This window comes from Lagenorhynchus albirostris, chromosome 21 (assembly GCF_949774975.1).
Source record: "Lagenorhynchus albirostris chromosome 21, mLagAlb1.1, whole genome shotgun sequence".
Taxonomy (NCBI): Eukaryota; Metazoa; Chordata; class Mammalia; order Artiodactyla; family Delphinidae; genus Lagenorhynchus; species Lagenorhynchus albirostris.
The window spans coordinates 19,502,402-19,525,162 of NC_083115.1; the positions used below are offsets into that span (position 1 = coordinate 19,502,402).

Genomic DNA, 22,761 nt, shown 5'->3' on the forward strand with positions numbered 1-22,761 from the left:
TGTGGTCAGAAAAGATACTTGATACGATTTCAATTTTCTTAAATTTACCAAGGCTTGATTTGTGACCCAAGATACGATCTATCCTGGGAATGTTCCATGAGCACTTGAGAAGAATGTGTATTCTGTTGTTTTTGGATGGAGTGTCCTATAAATATCAATTAAGTCCATCTTGTTTAATGTATCATTTAAAGCTTCTGTTTCCTTATTTATTTTCATTTTGGATCTGTGCATTGGTGAAAGCGGGGTGTTAAAGTCCCCTACTACGATTTTGTTACTGTCGATTTCCCCTTTTATGGTTGTTAGTATTTGCCTTATGTATTGAGGTGCTCCTATGGTGGGTGCATAAATAATTACAGTTGTTATATCTTCTTCTTGGATTGATCCCTTGATCATTATGTAGTGTCCTTCTTTGTCTCTTGTAATAGTCTTTGTTTTAAAGTCTATTTTGTCTGATATGAGAATTGCTACTCCAGCTTTCTTTTGATTTCCATTTGCATGGAATATCTTTTTCCATCCCCTCACTTTCAGTCTGTATGTGTCCCTAGGTCTGAAGTTGGTCTCTTGCAGACAGCACATATACGGGTGTTGTTTTTGTATCCATTCAACCAGTCTATGTCTTTTGGTTGAAGCATTTAATCCATTTACATTTAAGCTAATTATTAATATATATGTTCCTATTACCATTTTCTTAATTGTTTTGGGTTTATTATTGTAGGTCTTTTCCTTCTCTTGTATTTCCTGCCTAGAGAAGTTCCTTTAGCATTTGTTGTAAAGCTGGTTTGGTGGTGCTGAATTCTCTTAGCTTTTGCTTGTCTGTAAAGCTTTTAATTTCTCCGTCAAATCTGAATGAGATCCTTACTGGGTAGAGTAATCTTGGTTGTAGGTTTTTCTCTTTCATCACTTTAAGTATGTCCTGCCACTCCATTCTGGCTTGCAGAGTTTCTGCTGAAAGATCAGCTGTTAACCTGATGGGGATTCCCTTATGTGTTATTTGTTGTTTTTCCCTTGCTGCTTTTAATATTTGTTCTTTGTATTTAATTTTTGATAGTTTGATTAATATATGTCGTGGTGTGTTTCTCCTTCGATTTATCCTGTATGGGGCTCTCTGTGCTTCCTGGACTTGATTAACTATTTCCTTTATCATATTAGGGAAGTTTTCAACTTTAATCTCTTCAAATATTTTCTCAGTCCCTTTCTTTTTCTCTTCTTCTTCTGGGACCCCTATAATTCGAATGTTGGTGCCTTCAAAGTTGTCCCAGAGGTCTTTAAGACTGTCCTCAATTCTTTTCATTTTTTTTTCTTTTTTCTGCTCTTCAGTAGTTATTTCCACTATTTTGTCTTCTGGTCACTTATCCATTTTTCTGCCTCAGTTTTTCTGCTATTGATCCCTTCTAGAGAAATTTTAATTTATTGTGTTGTTCATCATTGTTTGCTCTTTAGTTCTTCTAGGTCCTTGTTAAACATTTCTTGTATTTTCTCCATTCTATTTCCAAGATTTTGGATCATCTTTACTATTAGTACTCTGAATTCTTTTTCAGGTAGACTGCCTATTTCCTCTTCATTTGTTAGGTCTGGTGGGTTTTTGCCTTGCTCCTTCATCTGCTGTGTGTTGCTCTGTTGTCTCATTTTTCTTAACTTACTGTGTTTGGGGTCTCCTTTTCACAGGCTGCAGGTTTGTAGATCCCATTGTTTTTGGTGTCTGCCCCCAGTGGGTAAGGTTGGTTCAGTGGGTTGTATCGGCTTCCTGATGTAGGGGACTGGTGCCTGTGTTCTGGTGGATGAGGTTTGATCTTGTCTTTCTGGTGGGCAGGACTGTGTCCGGTGGTGTGTTTTGGGTTGTCTGTGACCTTAGTATAATTTTAGACTGCCTCTCTGCTAATGGGTGGGGTTGTGTTCCTGTCTTGCTAGTTGTTTGGCATAGGGTGTCCAGCACTGGAGCTTGCTGGTCGTTGAGTGGAGCTAGGTCTTAGCGTTGAGATGGAGATCTCTGGGAGATCTTTCACCGTTTGATATTATATGGGGCCCAGAGGTCTCTGGTAGACCAATGTCCTGAACTCAGCTCTCCCACCACAGAGGCTCAGGCCTAACACCCAGCCGGAACACCAAGAGCCTATCAGCCACACAGCTCTGAGGAAAAGGGAGGAAAAAAAAGGCAGAAAGAAAGAAAAAATGAAATAAAATTATTAAAATAGAAAACTTAAAAAAATTTTTTAATAAAAAAATTAAAAAGTAATTCAAAAAAGAGAGAAAGAAAGAAGAGAGCAACCAAACCAAAAAACAAATCCACCAATGATAACAAGCGCTACAAACTATACTAAAAACAAACAAAATAAAAACGGACAGTCAGAAACCTAGGACAAATGGCAAAAGCAAAGCTATACAGACAAAATCCCACAAAGAAGCATACACATACACATTCACAGAATGAGAAAAAGGAAAATATATATATATAAAAAGGAAGACAGCAACCAAATCAGTAAACAAATCTACTAGTGATAATAAACTCTAATTACTAAACTAAGATAAACATAAAACCAGAAACAAATTAGATGCAAAAAGCAAACCCCAAGTCTACAGTTGCTCCCGAAGTCCACCGCCTCGATTTTGGGATGATTCGTTGTCTATTCAGGTATTCCACAGATGCAGGGTACATCAAGTTGATTGTGGAGATTTAGTCCGCTGCTCCTGAGGCTGCTGGGAGAGATTTCCCTTTCTCTTCTTTGTTCGCACAGCTCCCGGGGTTCAGCTTTGGATTTGGAACTGCCCCTGCGTGTAGGTCACCTGAGGGCATCTGTTCTTCACTCAGACAGGATGGGGTTAAAGGAGCAGCTGATTAGGGGGCTCTGGCTCACTCTGGTCGGGGGGAGGGAGGGGTACGGATGCAGGGCGACCCTGTGGCGGCAGAGGCCGGCAGGACGTTGCACCAGCCTGAGGTGCGCCATGTGTTCTCCCGGGGAAGTTGTCCCTGGATCACGGTACCCTGGCAGTGGCGGGCTGCACAGGCTCCCAGGAGAGGAGTTGTGGAGTGACCTGTGCTTGCACACAGGCTTCTTGGTGGTGGCAGCAGCAGCCTTAGCATCTCATGCCTGCCTCTGGGGTCCGTGCTGATAGCCGCGGCTCATGCCCATCTCTGGAGCTCCTTTAAGCAGCACTCTTAATCCCCTCTCCTCGCAAACCCCGAAACAATGGTCTCTTGCCTCTTAGGTAGTTCCAGACTTTTTCCCAGACTCCTTCCCGGCTAGCTGTGGTGCACTAGCCCCCTTCAGGCTGTGTTCACGCCGCCAACCCCAGTCCTCTCCCTGGCATCCAACCAAAGCCCAAGCCTCAGCTCCCAGCCCCTGCCCACCCCGGCGGGTGAGCATAAAGGACTCTTGGGCTAGTGAGTGCTGGTCAGCACCCACCCTCTGTGCGGGAATCTCTCCGCTTTGCCCTCCGCACCCCTGTTGCTGTGCTCTCCTCCATGGCTCCGAAACTCCCCCCTCCGTCACCTGCAGTCTCCACCCGCGAAGGGGCTTCTAGTGTGTGGAAACCTTTCCTCCTTCACAGCTCCCTCCCAGAGGTGCAGATCCTGTCCCTATTCTTTTGTCTCTGTTTTTTCTTTTTTCTTTTGCCCTACCCAGGTACGTGGGGAGTTTCTTGCCTTTGGGGACATCTGAGGTCTTCTGCCAGCGTTCAGTAGGTGTTCTGTAGGAATTGTTCCACATGTAGATAGATGTATTTCTGATATATGTGTGGGAAGGAAGGTGATTTCCACATCTTACTCCTCTGCCACGTTGAAGGTGTCTAGGCCAACTTTAAAATGACTATTCTCAAATTTAAGGCCACAATTAAAATATGACTTGGAAATTCAGGGTCCCTCACCATAAAGGAAAAATTGATTTATTTGATCAGCACACTGACTGGATTTGACTGTTTTACAAAAATTTTAAATCTTAATAAGAAATGAAGTTGTCTTTTTAAAAGTCATTCCTTTGAATGTGTACAGAATTGAAATGTTAGATAACATACAAAGATAGTTCAGGAATTATTCTTCTCTGGGTGCTAGTGCTGCACTAAAAGAGCAGCAATGTGCTGCAGATGGTTTTACAACAACATTCTCTCTGTGGCAGGATGGATTTATGGATTTCTGGAACAGTGATATGAAGAGCCTCCTCCCAGAATTGTGAATGTGCAGGAACCCACTGTCACTGGGATGTGGTCCAGAAAGCTGTCTTAATACTTGAAACAATGATAACAAAGTCTCAGCAAATATTTAGTAAACACTAAGTGTATCAACCATGTTGGTCATTATGACCTCCCAGTCTGACCTGATTGATTTTTCTTAAATGCAATCAAACATCACCATCATCTCCTGTCTCCAAAAATGTGCATACACATTCACGGTATGCAAAAGGAACAAGGTCCCAAGCATGTTTATAGTGAGCATGAGCCCTGGAACGTTAATATACAAAGTGCAAGGCCAGCAGAACATTCTTGAACAGACCAAACTGAAAGATTAATTTAATGGGAAACATTCAACGCTTCTAGCTATACACTGATTATCGAATGCAACTGTATGAAGAGTTTTATTATTTATTATCTAAGAACCAAACTATGCATTACATAGTAAGCTAGCCCTCTAAGACTGAGATCACTATAGAAGGATAGTTGATTTAAGTTTGCTGAACTGAAAGATAATAGGGCATTTCATGAAAGAAAAAGTATACTTTTCTAAGAACCATGAATTAGAAGAGTCCATTTCCTTCAATGTAAGTTACATTGTCCAAGAAAAAACTTAAAACTTGGCAGGATCCATAGTATCACAGACTTATGTCCTTTGGCATAAATAGCCATAGTATTTTGGCCACCTCTGAAAGCAAAAGAACTGTGAAGGCGAGATGGAATAGAGAAGAAGAAAGAGCCAAGGAGAGGCTCTGCCATTATTTTTTTTAATTTTGGTTGATTGTCTTATTTTATCTTGTTTTGTTTTAAGGTAATTTCACAATAAATAATGGAAGAAAAAGTATATAACTTAGGACAAAACAGATGAAAGTTTGATGATAACTAGATTTCCTCATTTAATAGTAATCTATTCTATAAATTTTTCATATTTCATATGTGAAAAACAAGTATACTTGATCCCTTACTGGCAGGAAGAATTAATTTCTCTGATAATTACACCTAAGTATAACTGGCTTTGTATGATATATTAAAAAATGTAAGTAAACGTCACTCTTCAATGTTAACATGAACAGCTAAAGGGAAATATAGTTTAAAGTAAAACTATTTCCTAGTGTCATATTTTTTTTAATTGACAAGATTAACTTGAGCACTAAGAAAATGAAATATAACCTTGAATTATAAGGCAAGTGAGATGCCTCAAGATCTATTTTTGTGAATATTGTCTCCTAAAGCATATTTCCAAAATCTTTTCAATGTGATTGATATTTTATAGAAGAAAAATAAGTTGTATAAATTTATTGAAAATGAAAAAAATAGTTACTCATATAAAATTTATCTCATTCACATAATCCTTGACTCTGCAAACTGAAGTTATCTGTGAGTAAAATATAACCTTTGTACTGGAACTATAGCTTTGCTACATTAAACTTTACATCATTACATTTTTCAAAATATTGAACCAACAAAAATCAAAAATCATCTTTTTACGAACTTGGAAACAAAATCAAGTCATCCTGAATTAGTGGTGAGAATGTAACTTATTGTTATTATTCCACAAGATAATAGTCAGATACCAAGGTATGTGCACAATTCTATTTTAATGAACATAACGGATTCTGAGACGCTGACCATTTTTATGGCATACAGCACTGAACTATGTAAACGACCCAAATCTTTTTCAGGCTATGTCCCTAATGAGTCACATGGGGTAAGTACTTTACCACTTCTATTTATTTTAAATAATTTACATCTGTTTTTCTTCAGCAACCCAAATCCGATGTCAGACTTTGGATCATTTTATCACTTACGTGGCTTTGCCTCTTGACTATTACGCCCTCCTTCAACTTCCGTATTTCCATTTGTTCTCCATGAATTCACTTAGTCCTCCAACCTCTTGCCTCCCTCCATTTTATATCAAGCTGTAAATCTGCTATTGGATTCACTAGTTTCTCTACTCTGCCAGCACTGATAGCCTATGTATTATTTCATCCAAACACACACTAGAATCTGCCACGTCCTTGGTCTTTCTCTGCATCTCTCTGGAAAATTCCCAATACTGCAGCCAAAGTGGTTTAAAATGGAGAATTTGGGGGATTATTTAGACCAGGATTATACCTCCCCTATGATTTAGTCAAGTACTGCCATTATCCCCAGTTGATTCCCTCATATAATGGTGACTATAATTTACTGATCACAAGAGATGTTGCAGAGATTAATCATAATGAGTTTGTGTATACCTTCTACAGTGTCTGACATATGGCAGCTGCTCCATAAATGTTAGCACTTTTCTACTCCCTTTTTAATTCTCAGGATGCTGAACACAAGAGAAACAAAGAGACATGCTATGGCTAACACTGCTGCCACAAATGTGTTGCTTTCAGTCAGAGCAGCATTCTTGACATTGTTTAGAACAGGATATTTATTTGATTACTTACCTTCTCTTATTACACTCAGATATTATACCAAAGCTCTTCTTCCTACAGTCTCTTACCCTGTGTCAGCATTCTGTAGCCTCGGCAGGTGATGTCAATCTCTATTTCGTTAAGATTATTCAGACAACCTTCGAAGCGCCAAGGTCTCCCCTTTCCCACCCCCACAGCCTCGGATTAACCATATAGCCTTCTACTGCAGGTGTTTTCTGAAGCTGTAGGAAAGTACCAATGTTAAGGAATCTTGTGTTTATTCAGAAATATATAGTTTTTTCTAATGATTGTCATGGTTCCTTTCTTAAAAGAAATCAGAACAGTTGAGTGCATATGGTATGAGGAATTAGGAATCACATCTGAAGTTTAGATGTTTGGACAGTTTTACAGTATTTACATAATCCATCGTGGGTATGAATATAGATCAGCAGTAAAGTCTTACACTTACATTCACAAGCTTTATTTCTAAATACTGAAAATGTTTGGTCCTTCAAATGCCATTTTCAAAGGTGTAAGTACTTTGAAACTGTAGGTACAATTTTGATTATAGTAAAAAACAAAAGTTATAGCTTTTTGTTCTTTTGAGTTCATGCATGATTGCATACCAACTGGAAACATTATGCAGAACTGGTACTGAAAATATAGCCTGGGGGCTGCTTATGGTCTTTTGACATGCTACCTTCTCTTATTCTGCTTAATTCATGACTCTAAAAGGCCAACAGCCCTCTAAATGAACTTCTGAGGAATTAGTGATCATAATGAAAATTGCAGCCCTTATTCTCTACTGTGTGGGTTGGCGTAAGCATGTGTGACCACATGTAACAGGGTTAGAAGGAAAAATAATGCTTTGCCCTCTGGAATTTGACCCTATTTGAACTTTACTCATGTTTCAGGTGTCTACGGACTTCTTTACATTGAAATAGGACAGAATTATAAATAATGGCTTCAGATGGAAAAACAGAAAAGTTAGCTTTGCTTGGGTCAGCGTTTTGAACCAGCACCTGTTTTCTTCTTTGATTACTGAGCAGCTCAGTATGTAACAAGTTCAGAAGCAGAAGCTATGTCATAATAATACATGATGTGAGTATAAGCAATTAACTAGCACATACTATGTATGTCTCGTACCACAGTTTCATGCTTGACTAGTTATGCCTTCCTCTCTCCAGTATCATCTAATCACAAGGAGACCAAAGACTACAATGATTAAATAAGTAAATTTTTAATGGCAATGTTAGAAACTAAGTCAAATATCTATTTAGAACGGAGACCATTTCTCTTCCCTCCTTTAGCTGCTTCACCACCTAGCCCATTATTCCATCACAGTGGGCTTCTGTTGTCCAACTAATATAACTTATCACAATCTTCATTTGGTTTTGACTTTGTAAACTTCTGCGGAGTGAGTGAAAACCTTTATTTGGGTTTTCCTACTTGAAATTATCAAATAGCTGATTAAAATACTGAAAGTCAAATGTTTTCTATGAATATTCATCAGAATGTTAGAATATACTTGAAAATTTGGACTAATTTTATGGTGTGCAAGATTTTCCTTCCAGCTTAGCTCGATCTTAAAAAAAAAGTAATACGTACCACAAAACAATTTGAGATTCATCAAAATTAATATGAATTGGTCTGAACTCATTAAAGTGAACATTTTACTATAAGTAAATCATACCTCAGTATTAAATAAATAAATAAATCCCAAGCCTTCTTTATTTGAGGCCAATCTTTAGACCCAAGCCACTCAGGAATCCTACCCAATGCTACCTCCATGTACTGGTCACAGTATCTGCTAATGGTGGAAGTCCGTTGTTAGCTATGCAGCTGTGTTCCGCTCAAGATAGACCCCTCCTTCCTCTTCTGTGCTATAGTACTTCCCCAGTTCAAGGCAGCCTGTGTCTGGAGTCAGGTTGGGTATGGTTAAAGGAATGGGAAGGTCTTTTATTGGCTGTGGTTTTTATGGATTCTTTCCTCTTTCTTCAACTCTCTGCAGACTCCAATGTGAGAATTCCATGCACCTTTAAATCTTGGACTGAACAACCAACACTCTATAAATCAGCTGGCTTCCATAGTCTGCTTATTGTCTTCTTTCTTTCCTACTTAAAATTTTTCATTTTTTATGGGGAAAAAAGAGTATATCTTTTCTAGCTTCATACTAGATTTCTATATTTATCTCTATCTTATTGGGCAGGGGAGACAGGAGAGTATTTAATGGTCAGAAACACAAATTAAATAAAAGATAATTTAATCCAATTTTTCAAATGAGGAAACTGACTCAAGTACTTGGAATGCATATACTGAACCAGAGCAGCATTTTTGGAGAAAAATACTAGTTGACCTTGATGTTACAAATATATGTTTATATTTTTAAAGTGCACACACACAAACACACACACATGCACATAAAATTTTATTTAGAGAACACTTACAGGGTACTTGCCATATGTCAAGTACTGTTTTACATGCTGTATAAATAGTAACTCATTCACTCCTCATAGTAAACTAGAAGGCAGACACTATTATCTCTGTTTATAGACAGAGATATAAAGAGGTTTGCCTATGATCACAAAGCTAGTAAGTAGTAAGTGACTTGAACCACTACGTTATACTGCATCTCATGATTTGGAAAAATCATGCTTACAACATAGGCAGAATAAATATTATCATTTCTACTGGGCAAATGTAGAAACTCAGGCAGGAAGCATTTAAATGTTCTGCTCAAGGATAGCTGGATAGGAACAGAGCTAATCCTGGAACACAGAATGAAAAACCAGTTCTTCTGATTACTATCCAAAATTTCTTTTCATTATACCACATTGTCAAAGCTTCTCCACTTATGGTAATTATACCAGGCAAGTATGTTTGTTCAATTCTAGATACAATTTATCAACGTTAAATTTTAGCACTTTCATGAATTTTTATGAAAACACAGGATAGAAAATAAAAAATTTAAATTGCTACATAAATGATATGAACAGTATGCATAAAGAAACAAGCCTCAAACACAGTATTTCAGATGGATAGTTTTTACCATTTCAATTGAACAAATGTTTATTGAGTGCCTAATGTATCCAAGGATTTAAACTATGGGCTCAGAGTTGAAGGGTAAGCTGTGACAAAGCAAGAGAGTGTCATGGACATATATACACTACCAAACGTAAAATAGATAGCTAGTGGGAAGCAGCCACACAGCACGGGGAGATCAGCTTGGTGCTTTGTGACCACCTAGAGGGGTGGGATAGGGAGGGTGGGAGGGAGACGCAAGAGGGAGGAGATATGGGAACATATGTATATGTGTGACTGATTCACTTTGTTGTGGAGCAGAAGCTAACACACCATTGTAAAGCAATTATACTCCAATAAAGATGTTAAAAAAAAAAAGACTAAAAGGTAAGATATAATCCCTGACTTTTAAGTTCCCTAATCAGCCAGACAAGCCTACTTTTCAAAAATTAATTTTCTTCTCAAGGTATGGTTTCACACAAGGCTTGAATTTTTTTTACCTTTCCTAGCTGTAAAATGTAAATGAAATTGAAATCGCAGTAGGAAGATATCTTGTTGAATCATGGCAATGTGTGATCTAAAGTAAATCGTATAACCTCTTTCACTTCCAAACCATCCATTGGTAAAATAAGACAGATGATGCCTACCTCGAGAGTTATAAAAATAACATATAAAAGCCCTGTGTAAACCATAATATGCTGTAAAAAAATGTATTAGCTCACATAAGTTACGTTGATACTTGGCATTTAAATCATAGAGACTTATTTGTAGTCAATTACACCATGCTGTTACCTGGGGCAAATACAAAAGGATACTCATTACTGTACATCTATCAAGAGCCAGGTGCTGTATCAGTGACTATAAGTACATAATCCCAATTACTCCCTATCATACTCTTACAAGGTAGTCATAGAATAACATGAGAAATCCAAGCGTCGAAGTGACAAGGCAATATCCCTGAAGTAACAACACTAGAAGGTAGCAGAATCATTTGTCATTAGGTCTTTCTAGCTTAAAAGGCTTTGTTCTTTCCATAACACCATGCTGTCTCATTAATTTGTGTTGCTAAGTTTCTTAAAGTTCATAACTTTAAAAAAAATTAATTATGGTAAAATAAACATAACATAAAAATTATGAAAGTTAACATCTTACCATTTGTAAGCCTATAGCTATATTAGGTACATTCACACTGTTGTGCAATCCTTATCAACATCCCATTTCTAGAACTTTTTCATTATCCCGAACAGAAACTGTACTCGTGACTCTCCCCATTCCCCCTCCCACCAGCCCCTGGAAACCATTCTACTTTCTGTTTCTATAAATTTGACTACTCTAAGTACATCATATAAAGGGAATCATACAATATTTGTTCCTTTGTGATTGTTTTATTTCACTTAGTATAATGTCCTTAAGGTTCATCTCTGTTGTAGCATGTGTCAGAATTTCCTTCCTCTTTAAGGATGAATGATATTACATTCTATGTATATATCACATTTTGTTCATTTATTCATCAGTCCATGGATACTTGGGTTTCTTTCCCCGTTTGGTAACTGTGAATAATGCTGCTGCGAACAAGCATCTCTTTGAATCCCTGCTTTCAGTTCTTTTGGGTATATACTCAGAAGTGAAATTGCTGGATCATATGGTAATTCTATTTTTAGTATTTTGAAAAAAACACCATACTGTTTTCTACTGCAGCTAAACTTTACATACCCACCAACAGTACATGAGGGTTCCAGTTTCGCTACAACCTTGTTAACACTTGATTTTATCTTTTTTTTTATAGTGGCCACCCTAATGGATATGATGTCACGTCTCATAGTTTTTATTACATTTCCCTAGTGAATAGTAGTGGTAAACTTTTGTTTATTGGACATTTGTATATCTTCTTTGGAAAAATGTCTATTCAAGTCCTTTGCCTATTTTTTAATCATGTTGTTTGATTTTTTGTTATTGAGTTGTAGGAGTTCTTTATTCTGGATATTAACCCTTTATTAGATATATGACTTGCAAGTATTTTCTCCCATTTTGTGGGTTGCCTTTTCACTCTGTTGATTGTGACTTTTGATGCACAGAAGTTTTAAATTTTGTTGTAATCATTTATGTATTTTTCCTTGCTATCTTGTGCTTTTAGAGTCATATCCAAGAAATTACTGCCAAATCCAATGCCACAACACATTGCGGCATCTAAGAGTTTTATAGTTTTAACTCTTATGCTTAGGTCTTTGATCTGTTTTGAATTACTTTTTGTATACTTTGTAAAGTAAGGGTCCAACTTAATTTTTTTGCACGTGATTATTCAGTTTTCCCAAAACCATTTGTTGAAAAGACTGTCCTTTCCCCATTGAAAAGTCTTGGCACCCTTGTTGAAAACCATTTGACTGTATATGTGAGGATTTACTTCTGGACTCTTTATTCTATTCCATTGGTCTATGTCTGCCATTGTGCCAGTACCATACTGTTTCGATTACAGTAGCTTTGCAGTTAGTTTTGAAATGTGAGACTTCCAGCTTTGTTTTTGTTTTTCAAGATTGTTTTGGTTATTTGGGGTATTTTGAATTTCCATATGAATTTTAGGATGAATTTTTATATTTCCATTTTGTCCATTTCATTTAGGTTATCCAATTTGTTGACATACAATTGTTCACAGTACTCTCTAATAATCCTTTTTATTTCTGTCAAATTATTAGTAATTCTTCTCTTTCATTTCTGATTTTAGTTATTTGAGCTTTCTCTTTTTTATTTTTTAGTCAATCTAACTAAGAAAATTGACAGAATTTTGTCAATTTTGTTGATCTTTCTAAGAACCAACTCTTGGTTTCAAGGGTTCATTAATAAATACATTAACTTTATTATTTTATGCTCTTATTTAAATCTATTAGTTTAAAAATACATCCATATAATAAAATTAAAATAAAAATATAGATTGTTAGAATAGACCTAATCACATCTTTAGTGAGTGACACACACAGGAACAAACACACATTTTCTCAGTTTGTACTCTGGAGCAGTTACTCTCCAGGATTTTACTGACAACATTTTGCAGGATAAAATGAGCAGTTATAGATTAAGAATTATATGGCCAAGTCTGTAAAATACCTTTTGAAAATCAGGCAAGTCTCCATCTATTTGTACATGTGCCAGATCTGTCATTTACACGGGTATTTGTCAAAGGATTTCCAGACTGTTAGCATAGTTGGCATTAGTTTAATTAACACTGAAGCCTGTAAATCAAAGTGAAGACTTGCATGTATCCTGTGAGACTTATGTTTTTCACTGCTAAGAATAATTGTACTTTCTGGAGAGAACTGAAAATAGGAAACCAAGAGTACAAATTTGAGTAATTTTAAAATAGTTGTTATGTCTAGTAATGATCTTCTTTTAAAAAATACACAAAATATTTTATTATCTTCAATCAGGTGACACAAGTTTTATAGAATTGGGAATACTGATTTTTTTTTTATTTCCAATCCTCCATATTTGGTTTATACTCATACTACCCAGCATCTCTACTTAAAGGCAGAACTTAATCTTCTCTCATAAAACTATATAATCATTTAATTATGAGAGAGACTAGTGGTTCTTTTGTTTGCTTTGGGGAGAGCTACACATTTTAATATTGACTCATTTAAAATGCTCTTCAGTAACAAAAAGAATTGTAGCCTCTTTATTTTTAACCAGTATTAAGTCACTCTAAGATCAGTTTTGTACCTTACCTGTTAGGCAAATATTCTTCCTTCCTGTTATTTAATAACATTTTTCTCTGGTTGAGATTGACATAATATATCAGAGTATGCAGGTCTCATGTCACTGTGCTCCTTTGTACTGACAGAGGGGGCACCAGTGCCCATGATGTAGGGGGGCTCCATCAGCCCCAGAGCATGAAGTTGAACACACTGCTGAGCGTGTGAGGGAAATGTGTCAGTGCAAGTATCTCCCTCCTCTTTGATCTGCTCTTTCTTGGGGTTCAGTGATGCAGTTGATGTTACCATCATTCTCCCATTCACCAAACTCAAGCATCACTTCTCCTCTCAGGAGGAGTCAGGTCAGTGGCTGTGATTTATCTAATACTGACTCCCTCCTTGGTATTCACATTGCCATTGTCCTCACCAGGCCCTGCTCGGCCTGTTACAGTAACTACTTAACAAGCCTCCTTGCTTAGGCTCATGTCTCTGATCGATCCTTCACACTCCTTAGTGTTAGCCCTACCTGACCCTCAACCGTTTGCCTTTATTAGTCTGTCTTGTTTCTGCTTTTCAGGGAGGTGCAGTACGTGTACATTTTCAAATTAATTGCCAACAGTTAAAAATCAGGAGTTTTACATGAAATTCTCAAGTTTTAACTTCACAAAATACAGAAGACCTGGCCTCTCAGAGTAGACAGCCCTTCCCAGGGTGCAGATCTGAGAGATGGCAATAAAAGTTTCAGCTTTATTTTTGAAAATACAAGCTTGCCTTGAAAATAGGATCAGGCATCCTACCCTTTACTACATAAGAGGAGGCAGGAGAAGAGAGAAGATTTCCTGGATATCAGGCAGGCTGGGCCAAAAAAAAGGAAGTGGTGAAGATAAGATGTTCTTTTCTCTATCTAATCAATAATTTAAGTCACTCTTACTCCATGAGGTGGGATAAAAGGGAAATAAGATAATAATGGCCAGAATTACTTTACTGGACATCTCCTCATGGAGCCATGGATTCACAAACTAAGCCCTTCTAATAATCACCTTCCCCAAAGGCCTTTCTTAACCATTTGTCTAAAGTTGTCTGTAACCCCGCCCCTGTCACTCTCATGTAATCACTATAATTATTGTGCTTATTTTATGGATTTATTGTCTCCTTCCACAGAATATAAGAAGAGACCATACCTATCTTCTTAAAAAAGTGTCGGATCCACAATACTCATTAAAAAAACGGTGGGGGCTTCCCTGGTGGTGCAGCGGTTGGGAGTCTGCCTGCTGATGCAGGGGACACGGGCTTTGTGCCCTGGTCCGGGAAGATCCCACATGACACGGAGCAGCTGGGCCCGTGAGCTATGGCCACTGAGCCTGTGCATCCGGAGCCTGTGCTCCGCAACGGAAGAGGCCACAACAGTGAGAGGCCCGCGTACCGCAAAAAAACAAAAAACGGTGGTGAAATGGAAGAATTAGATAATCTGGCAGTGGGGGGAGGGAATGAATGGTCTGTCTTCCTAAATACAGACACACACGGTTAGGAATTTGTCATATTAATAATTCTTAAGTGGAACACAGGGTACCAGATAGTAAGTCACTGCTCAAAAACAGAACACAAGGGAAACTGAAATAGATGTATTACTCACGGGTCATGGAGGAGGTACCTGCCATGTCTTGAGGGGCCACACGGGGAGGTCAAGGCAGAGTGAAGACAAAGAGAGAGGCAGAACCTCAGCATATGCCTTTATTAGGGTCTGTGGGTGGGGTGTTTTAGGGTTTCTGGGCTAAAGCCAGATGGGTCAATTCAAACCAGAAAGGGGGAGAGGTGATTAACCAGGCTCTGGGAGGTGGGGAGACTATTTCCCAAGAGCAGTTGGGGAAGTCATAGCAGCAACTTACATGTGCTTGCGAATCGGAGGGCTGCTGTCTAAGGCATGTGCTTGAGGGGCTAGTATCAGTGTAAGGCCACTTCATGCTGCCTGGCCAAAAAAAGGAAAAAAAAAAATTGTACCCTGAGGCAGTAATACCATGGAGTGGCTTAGCCAAATCTTCAACACTCACATACACACAAAACCTATAGTTGCTTTGCACCGCCTGTGGTATATAACGTTGGAAGTTCTAGTCTTATTTCCAAGGTCTTATAGGTTTGTGTGATCTGGCCCAAATCTACCTCTCTAAGTTCCTTTCCAAATCCTTCTGTCTAGACATTTGTGCTCCAGAGACAAGGAATTTTTGTTCCCTGAACTTATTTCTTGAAAATGTGAAGACAGTTTACAGCTTTCCTTTGCTTGTGCTCTTCCTTGCTCTATCTTTACTCCTCTTCTTCCACATCACCTTGCAAGATCCACTTCATGTTCTCACTGAAGTTTCCACCATTTCCCTTGGTCAGAATTAACCCCCCTCCTCTGATCTCCCTGGAGCGTGGCTCTGTCAGTATCATAGCTCGCATTTTAATCTTCTCTCTTACACTTCCTGCCTTACATTGCTCTCTCCTCAGCTTCATTGGATACTCATTGCAGACAGAGAGATTTCCATATCCATCTTCTTTGTTAGTTTCAGTGTCTATCATGGTGCCTTCCATATGATGGGAGCGAGATAAACATTGGCTGCATGAAGGAATCACCGTCACTCACTGGATGCCCCTCGTGGCGAGCCTCACTGAGGTCTAATGCAGCCTCCTGAACATGCTAAGGCTTTACCTTCTTCCCCAAGACTCTTCCTTCTGCTGTTCAAGTATTCAAGATAAATGAGGTCAGCTGTAGACAATAACGTCAGGTGACTCCTTCTATTGTTTGCTCTTCTTTTGTACCTACTTTTGCCTACTAAGTGGGAGTAGGAAATAGGGGTGCAGGGAGCTCAGGTCCTGATGTTAACAGTTTGCTTTTCCACCTCAGCCTTCACAGACTACAGGTCCCAGCGCCCAAAGTCTCCTCCTTTTACCTGCTAACTATTAACTGAGGATGCACAGCACAATCTTCAGAGGGTGGCGTACGGACAGCTCCAATTTTTCAGAGCTCCACTTCAACAGCAAGCCTCTATCTGAACGTCCAGACTCCCTCCTGATATCTGTCCTATTGTCTGTCCTCCCTCCACCAAGAATAAAGCCATCTACCTTGTGATGCAGTGGCTCCTGGTCCTTTGGCATGAGAGAGGAGAGCAGGGAGCTTCCAGTGTGTGCCTCTCAGTCCCCAGGTGCTGGGGGAGCTCTGGTGAATGAGATCAGAGTGGAGTCTTGGGGCAAGTTGGGAGATGAGGGACCTGCAGCTCTGAAATTTTACTTCTGGAAAACTGAAAACAAGACGTGTGTGCTTATATATACTACATAAATTAATGTGTGCATGTGCATGTGTGTGTATACATACACATGTATATGTCTACATGTGTGTATATGTATTTTAAATAAAAGAAAAATAGAGAAAGTAACTAAATTGTACTTAGTATCACCAACTGGTTCTGAGACTGTGTCTAGACCAATGATTATAAATAGAACAGATCTAAAATGCATCTATTAATGCAACAAACATGTATAGAAAATCTGCCCTCATGCAACTCAGAGGCTTCAAGGTAGGCAAGCCATATACTAAATAAATATAATTTGTGTTACAAAGAAATAAGGACTGCCATGAGAACATACACACGAGGACCTGACTTGTCTGCCCTGGGAGGGGACACCTCCCCCCAAAAAAGGCGATGTTTAAGGTGAAACTTAAGGAATAAGTAGCTGCTAGCTTCATGAAGGGGACTGTCAGAGGAGAGAATTACAGTGTATTCAGAATCCCTGAGACAAGGGACAGTGTGAGCAACCAACAGAATTTCCTCACGGCTGATGCAGAAAATAAAAAGAGTGATAAGACCAAAGCAGTGGACAGGACCTGAATGTGGCGGCTGATGTGGGTTTGGTCTGTGTCCTCAGAGAGATGGGAGGCCATAGAGGGTGCTTAGCAGGAGAATGCCAAGAGCAGATCTGCATTTTTAAAGCTCCATCACTACAGCAAGGCAAGAGGACAAATCTGAAAATCAGGGTTTGGATGTTGAACAGCAAGGTAATGGCAGCATCTTGGTGAACTGCGGTGCCATTCAAGCCTATTTACTCTATAATGTTGTAACAGTTATGTGTGGCCTTACATATATATCAGGTTAACAGTATGTTTATTTGACTGCAATACTAGACTTATTAAATGAGTGTTCAGCCTGCATACATAATACAATACGGTATTAACAGAACTTGATATAGATTATATTTTCCCCAATTTATCCCTTGTTTCCTCTCAAGATTATGATCCTGCTTCCTTTATCTGATTTATTCACTCCATACAAACACATGAGAAATCCCTATTTACTTTATTACTAATTATCTGTAAGCTTAAGGGTCTTGTCCCAAAAGCTTTTCTGCTCAGTTTAATGCTATGAAGGCATTAACTGATTATGGGAGGAAAAAAAACCATATTCTTTTCTATACAAGAGAAAGAAGATGGTGGCCCCAATTCAATCTCATGATATAGCAATTAAGAAAGAGAATAAAGACCTTTCTGCTCAGTAAATTTCCAATTTCTTCTCAATAGCTTACTATCAATAGCTAAGTGTCTCCTTTCTATGGTCAAAGTTAGTTTTGACCAAGTTTTCCTCTTCGGCATAAGAGACTTTAAACCCAAAATAATTTAGTAGAAAATTCACTAATTTTCCCTTTTATGACAGAGGATATTGAAGATCAATTTATAGAAAGGAACACTATAAACATTATGTGACAGATATCAGAGATTGAGCTATGTGATTTTTTTAAAGAAATCACTCATGCCTTATTTCTACATATAAATGTAAATCCAACCTCATCTCAGACTTTGTAGATTGAATTTTAAGGATTATAAGTTTTATAGTAAATAGAAATTTTAGAATAGGAATCAGAACCTTGAGATTAGAAATAAATACTCACCAGTCTGATACCATCTGATATTTGAATCTTCTCAACAATATAACAATGAATTAATGGTTTATCCTGTGTTTAGAAATTTGAAGTGGTATGAAGGGTCCCAGTAATTTCAGAGAAAGGCTCCTGGAGGTGACTACTATCTCCTCGGCTACCCTTGGGGTCCAGCTGAACAAGCCCACTTTCTCTATCCTGAACAGTCTGGTAACAACATTCCCTGTTTTCCACCTGGTCCACATTTGACATGGTCCCTGTTATTTGTTTCATCCTGGCTGTGCTTCTTTGAATGAAAACTTCATCTTTTCCCTTCAGCTTCCTTGATCTTACCAGCCTTGACTTTTAATGCTTACTGTACAAGCAATTAACAGGACGTGAAAGGTCAGTGGAGAAAAGATATTAAGGAGTACTCTCTAAATACCAGCACCCCATGAAGCCAGGTTTGGAATGTGCAGGGTTCGTCCCTATAGACACTCTGACCCCAGTAAATTATTAGGTGGTTTACAAGAGTCCAAACAGCATTAATCAAACTGACAGGGGAAAAAAAAATCCTCTCTTTGTATATAGCATTTATAAACAGTTATTTCAGTATAAGAAGTTTTGCTTTTGAAAATTCAAAAGCATGAAAGCACAGATTAATTTCTCTGCTCAGTCATGAAATACAGTGGTCTCCGAGGGGACACTTCTTACAGAAGTTTTCCCAAAGTCCCAATTCCCTGTTCTCCTCTTTTCACTCTTATTCCTAAACCAATTAAAAAGACTGGTGAAGAGCTCTGGACAAATGATCTCTCAGATGAAGGCATAGGTTTCCAGGAAGTAGATAAATGGTTGAATAACACTGTTACAAGAAGATAGAATATATAGTAGATGCTTAAACTGTGAACCTCAAGGGACATTTGATGTGTCCTTTGGGGCTTAAAATTATTAGTATCAATTAAAATTACCATATACCATACCATATACCTATACCATAGTACCTTTAGCCTTGGGTTGTTTCAAATTATACCTAATATTTTCCAAACTTGAAAAAGAGGACACATTGTGTGGATACTTCTTTCCCTTTTTAGCATCATATAATGATTTAATGAGACTCACTGGGTTACAAATAAGATAGAATAGGTTCCTTGTATTCCCTTTTTCTCTTTGATCGAATGATCTCATGAGAATTTTGCTACCACTTTTATTTTCTTTGAGAAAATATAGTGCCTTCCACTGATCAGAATAGTTAATTTCAACTTTACTTTCTTTTTACTACTTTTCAATTTACCTTTTTTAAATGACTTTTGGGGCATCTTCCAATATCCCTGTAAACTAATCTAATCCAGTATGAATCCAGTACCCTCAGTTCACTCATTAACTGTGATAAGTTTAATAGAAACAGTGCCTAATCTCAAAAATTGTTTAGCATTTTACTATTCAGTATATTCTACTACTCATGAGGATCCCAAGAAATAAGATTTTAAAAATCATTATCAGATGAAAACTGCTCATCAATCTGATCATTCTTAAGAAGAAACAGGATTGATTTTTTTTTTTTCTCATTTGAAAGCAGTGACTTCAGGCTCATTAGTAACAAAATTATTTTTTCATTGCTGAGCAGGGGAAATTGCTTTTTCTAAAATAATAACACTCCGTTATTTTCTAAAAAATAGATAATTATAGTAGCACATAAGGCATTAAGAATTTCCACGGCCACCCTAATTCTGCCTCTCCATTCTCCAAATCTGCTATTTCCCTGAAAGTTTTAAGATCAGTAAGCTTGAATTGACTTTCCTGATACTTGTTTTTCCATCTTTTCCATAATTTCCTAAGGTTCCTGTATATACGCGTAAACGCCAATAGTTGTCTTAAATCAACTGAATGAAAATAAATTAGATGGCTAAAATTCATTTTCATCTCATAAGTGTTACACCTTGTCAATTAAAACAAATACTCCTTTTCTGTGCCAAGAAAACATTTTCTGTTACATTCACAATCTGCTTCAACTGCCATCGGGTACAAGAAAAACCTCTAACAGATGAGAATCAGTAAATGGCAATTGCAAGGAGAACTGACTATCTGAATAACAAATGGAAGGCATATTCTGTGAATTATCTTGCATCAGGCAAATACCATGATGAGGGCTTTAAAAGATGTTGTACTACTAATTCTGAGAATAAGACTGGGACCTGGACATCAAAATAAAATACAATATATGTGTGTATATATATATATATATATATTTTATACAGATCTTTACCCTTTATCTCACATGTCACACACTTTTAATGAGGTACAGACAGAAATATTATTGCAGGGTAAATATGGTGATTACTATCTCTCTATCAGAACACAAACAGCTGTATGATATGGTGCCTAGAGAAAGACTTAGATCACGGCCAGTGGAGATAAGTTGGCATCTCCCTGATGCCTGAAAAGACCCAATCAAGTGAAGTCTTTGACCTCTTCCAAAGCAAAACAAGTAAACCATTCTTCTCTGCTTTCCACCCTCGCCCATACCTGCTTTGTGTGTTGCTCCTTTGAAATTTTTCTTCCAAGTGTGCCCAGCACTTACACAAAAATACAAGAGAAATGCATGCCATCAAGAAAGGTCTTAAATGTGTGCTAGGATGGTCAGAGAAGAAGGAAAAACACAGGTGGATATCTTCTGTGGCCTTTGGTTTTCCCCATTCACGTGCTTATGTAATTAAGGCCTGAAACTTTTAGAAACAAAGCAAGCTAGTTATGCCCGCATGAACTGATAACAACCTGAATTCTTTCCTATCCTGTCAATTAGATAGGATCTGGGAGAAGGGATGGGGCAGGAGAAAGCAGGCTTAGAGGAAAGAAGTATGTGAGGGCAGGTAAGGAACGCTCTCAGCGCTTCTGCAGTGTCCCTTTGTTTCCCACGCCACCCCGCCCCCTTCCACCTTCCCTTCACATTGCATCCTACAAGGTGCTGGAACAATGGAGCAGCTCAAAATGTGGTATCAAGTTTACTTGTCTCTCAGAACCTACTGTTTCTTTTCAGAAAGACTACTTCTGACCCGATGGAGATGGGGGTGGGGGAGCGCCTTCAAGATGGAGGAGTAAGACGTGGAGATCACCTTCCTCCCCAAAAATACATCAAAACTACATCTACATGTGGAACAACTTCTACAGAACATCTACTGAACGCTGGCAGAAGACCTCAGACCTCCCAAAAGACTCCCTCAGGTGACCTACACGCAGAGGTGGGGCCAAATCCAAAGCTGAACCCTGGGAGCTGTTCGAACAAAGAAGAGAAAGGGAAATCTCTCCCAGCAGCCTCAGGAGCAGTGGATTAAATCTCCACAATCAACTTGATGTACCTGCATCTGTGGAATATCTGAATCGACAACGAATCATCCCAAAATTGAGGCTGTGGAATTTGGATGCAAATGTAGACTTGGGGTTTGCCTTCTGCATCTAATTTGTTTCTAGTTTTATGTTTATCTTAGTTTAGTATTTAGAGATTGTTATCATTGGTAGATTTGTTTATTAATTTGGTTGCTCTCTTCCTTTTTTTATTTTATATATTTTTTTTTTTCCTTTTTCTCTTTGAGAGTGTGTATGTGTATGCTTCTTTGTGTGACTTTGTCTGTATAGCTTTGCTTTTGCCATTTGTCCTAGGGTCTGACTGTCCATTGTATTTTGTTTTTTTTTTATAATATAGTTTTTAGCATTTGTTATTGGTGGATTTGTTTTTTGATTTGGCTGCTCTCTTTCTCTCTTTTATTATTTTTTAATTTTTTATTTTTAATAATATTTTTTATTTTAATAACTTTCTTTTCTTTTACTTTTTTTCTTTTGTTCTGTCCTTTTTTTCCCCTCTCTTTTCTTCTGAGCAGTGTGGCTGACATGGTCCTGGTGTTCTGGCCGGGTGTCAGGCCTGAGCCTCTGAGGTGGGAGAGCCGAGTTCAGGACACTCGTCTACCAGACCTCAGGGCCCCATGTAATATCAAATGGCAAAAGCTCTCCCAGAGATCTCCACCTCAATGCTAAGACCCAGCTCCACTCAACAACCAGCAAGTTCCAGTGCTGGACACCCTATGACAAACAACTAGCAAGACACAAACATAAACTCACCCATTAGCAGAGACGCTGCCTAAAATCATAATAAGATCACAGACACCCCAAAACACACCACCAGACAAGGTCATGCCACCAGAAAGACAAGATCCAGCCTCATCCACCAGAACACAGGCACCAGTCCCCTACACCAGGAAGCCTACACAACCCAGTGAACTAACCTTACCCACTGGAAGAAGACACCAAAAACAATGGGAACTACGAAGCTGCAGCCTGCAAAAAGGAGACCCCAAACACAGTAAGTTAAGCAAAATGAGAAGACACAGAAATACACACCAGATGAAGGAGCAAGGTAAAAACCTACGAGACCAAACAAATGAAGAGGAAATAGGCAGTCTACCTGAAAAAGAATTCAGAGTAATGATAGTAGGGATGATCCAACATCTTGGAAATAGAATGAAGAAAATACAAGAAACGTTTAACAAGGACCTAGAAGAACTAAAGAGCAAACAAACAATGATGAGCAACACAATAAATGAAATTAAAAATTCTCTAGA

The 22,761-nt window shown here is 38.2% G+C and overlaps 1 long non-coding RNA gene across 1 annotated transcript in view; it reads left to right on the forward strand.

Annotated features, from left to right (window-relative positions):
* Positions 1–16,373, forward strand: part of LOC132512721 (uncharacterized) — a 122,793-nt gene extending 106,420 nt beyond the window's left edge. Inside the window, exons 3-4 of the long non-coding RNA XR_009538300.1 lie at positions 15,808–16,029; positions 16,149–16,373. This is a non-coding gene — a long non-coding RNA (uncharacterized LOC132512721). The remainder of the gene's footprint in view (positions 1–15,807; positions 16,030–16,148) is intronic.
* Positions 16,374–22,761: the final 6,388 nt, after the last annotated feature.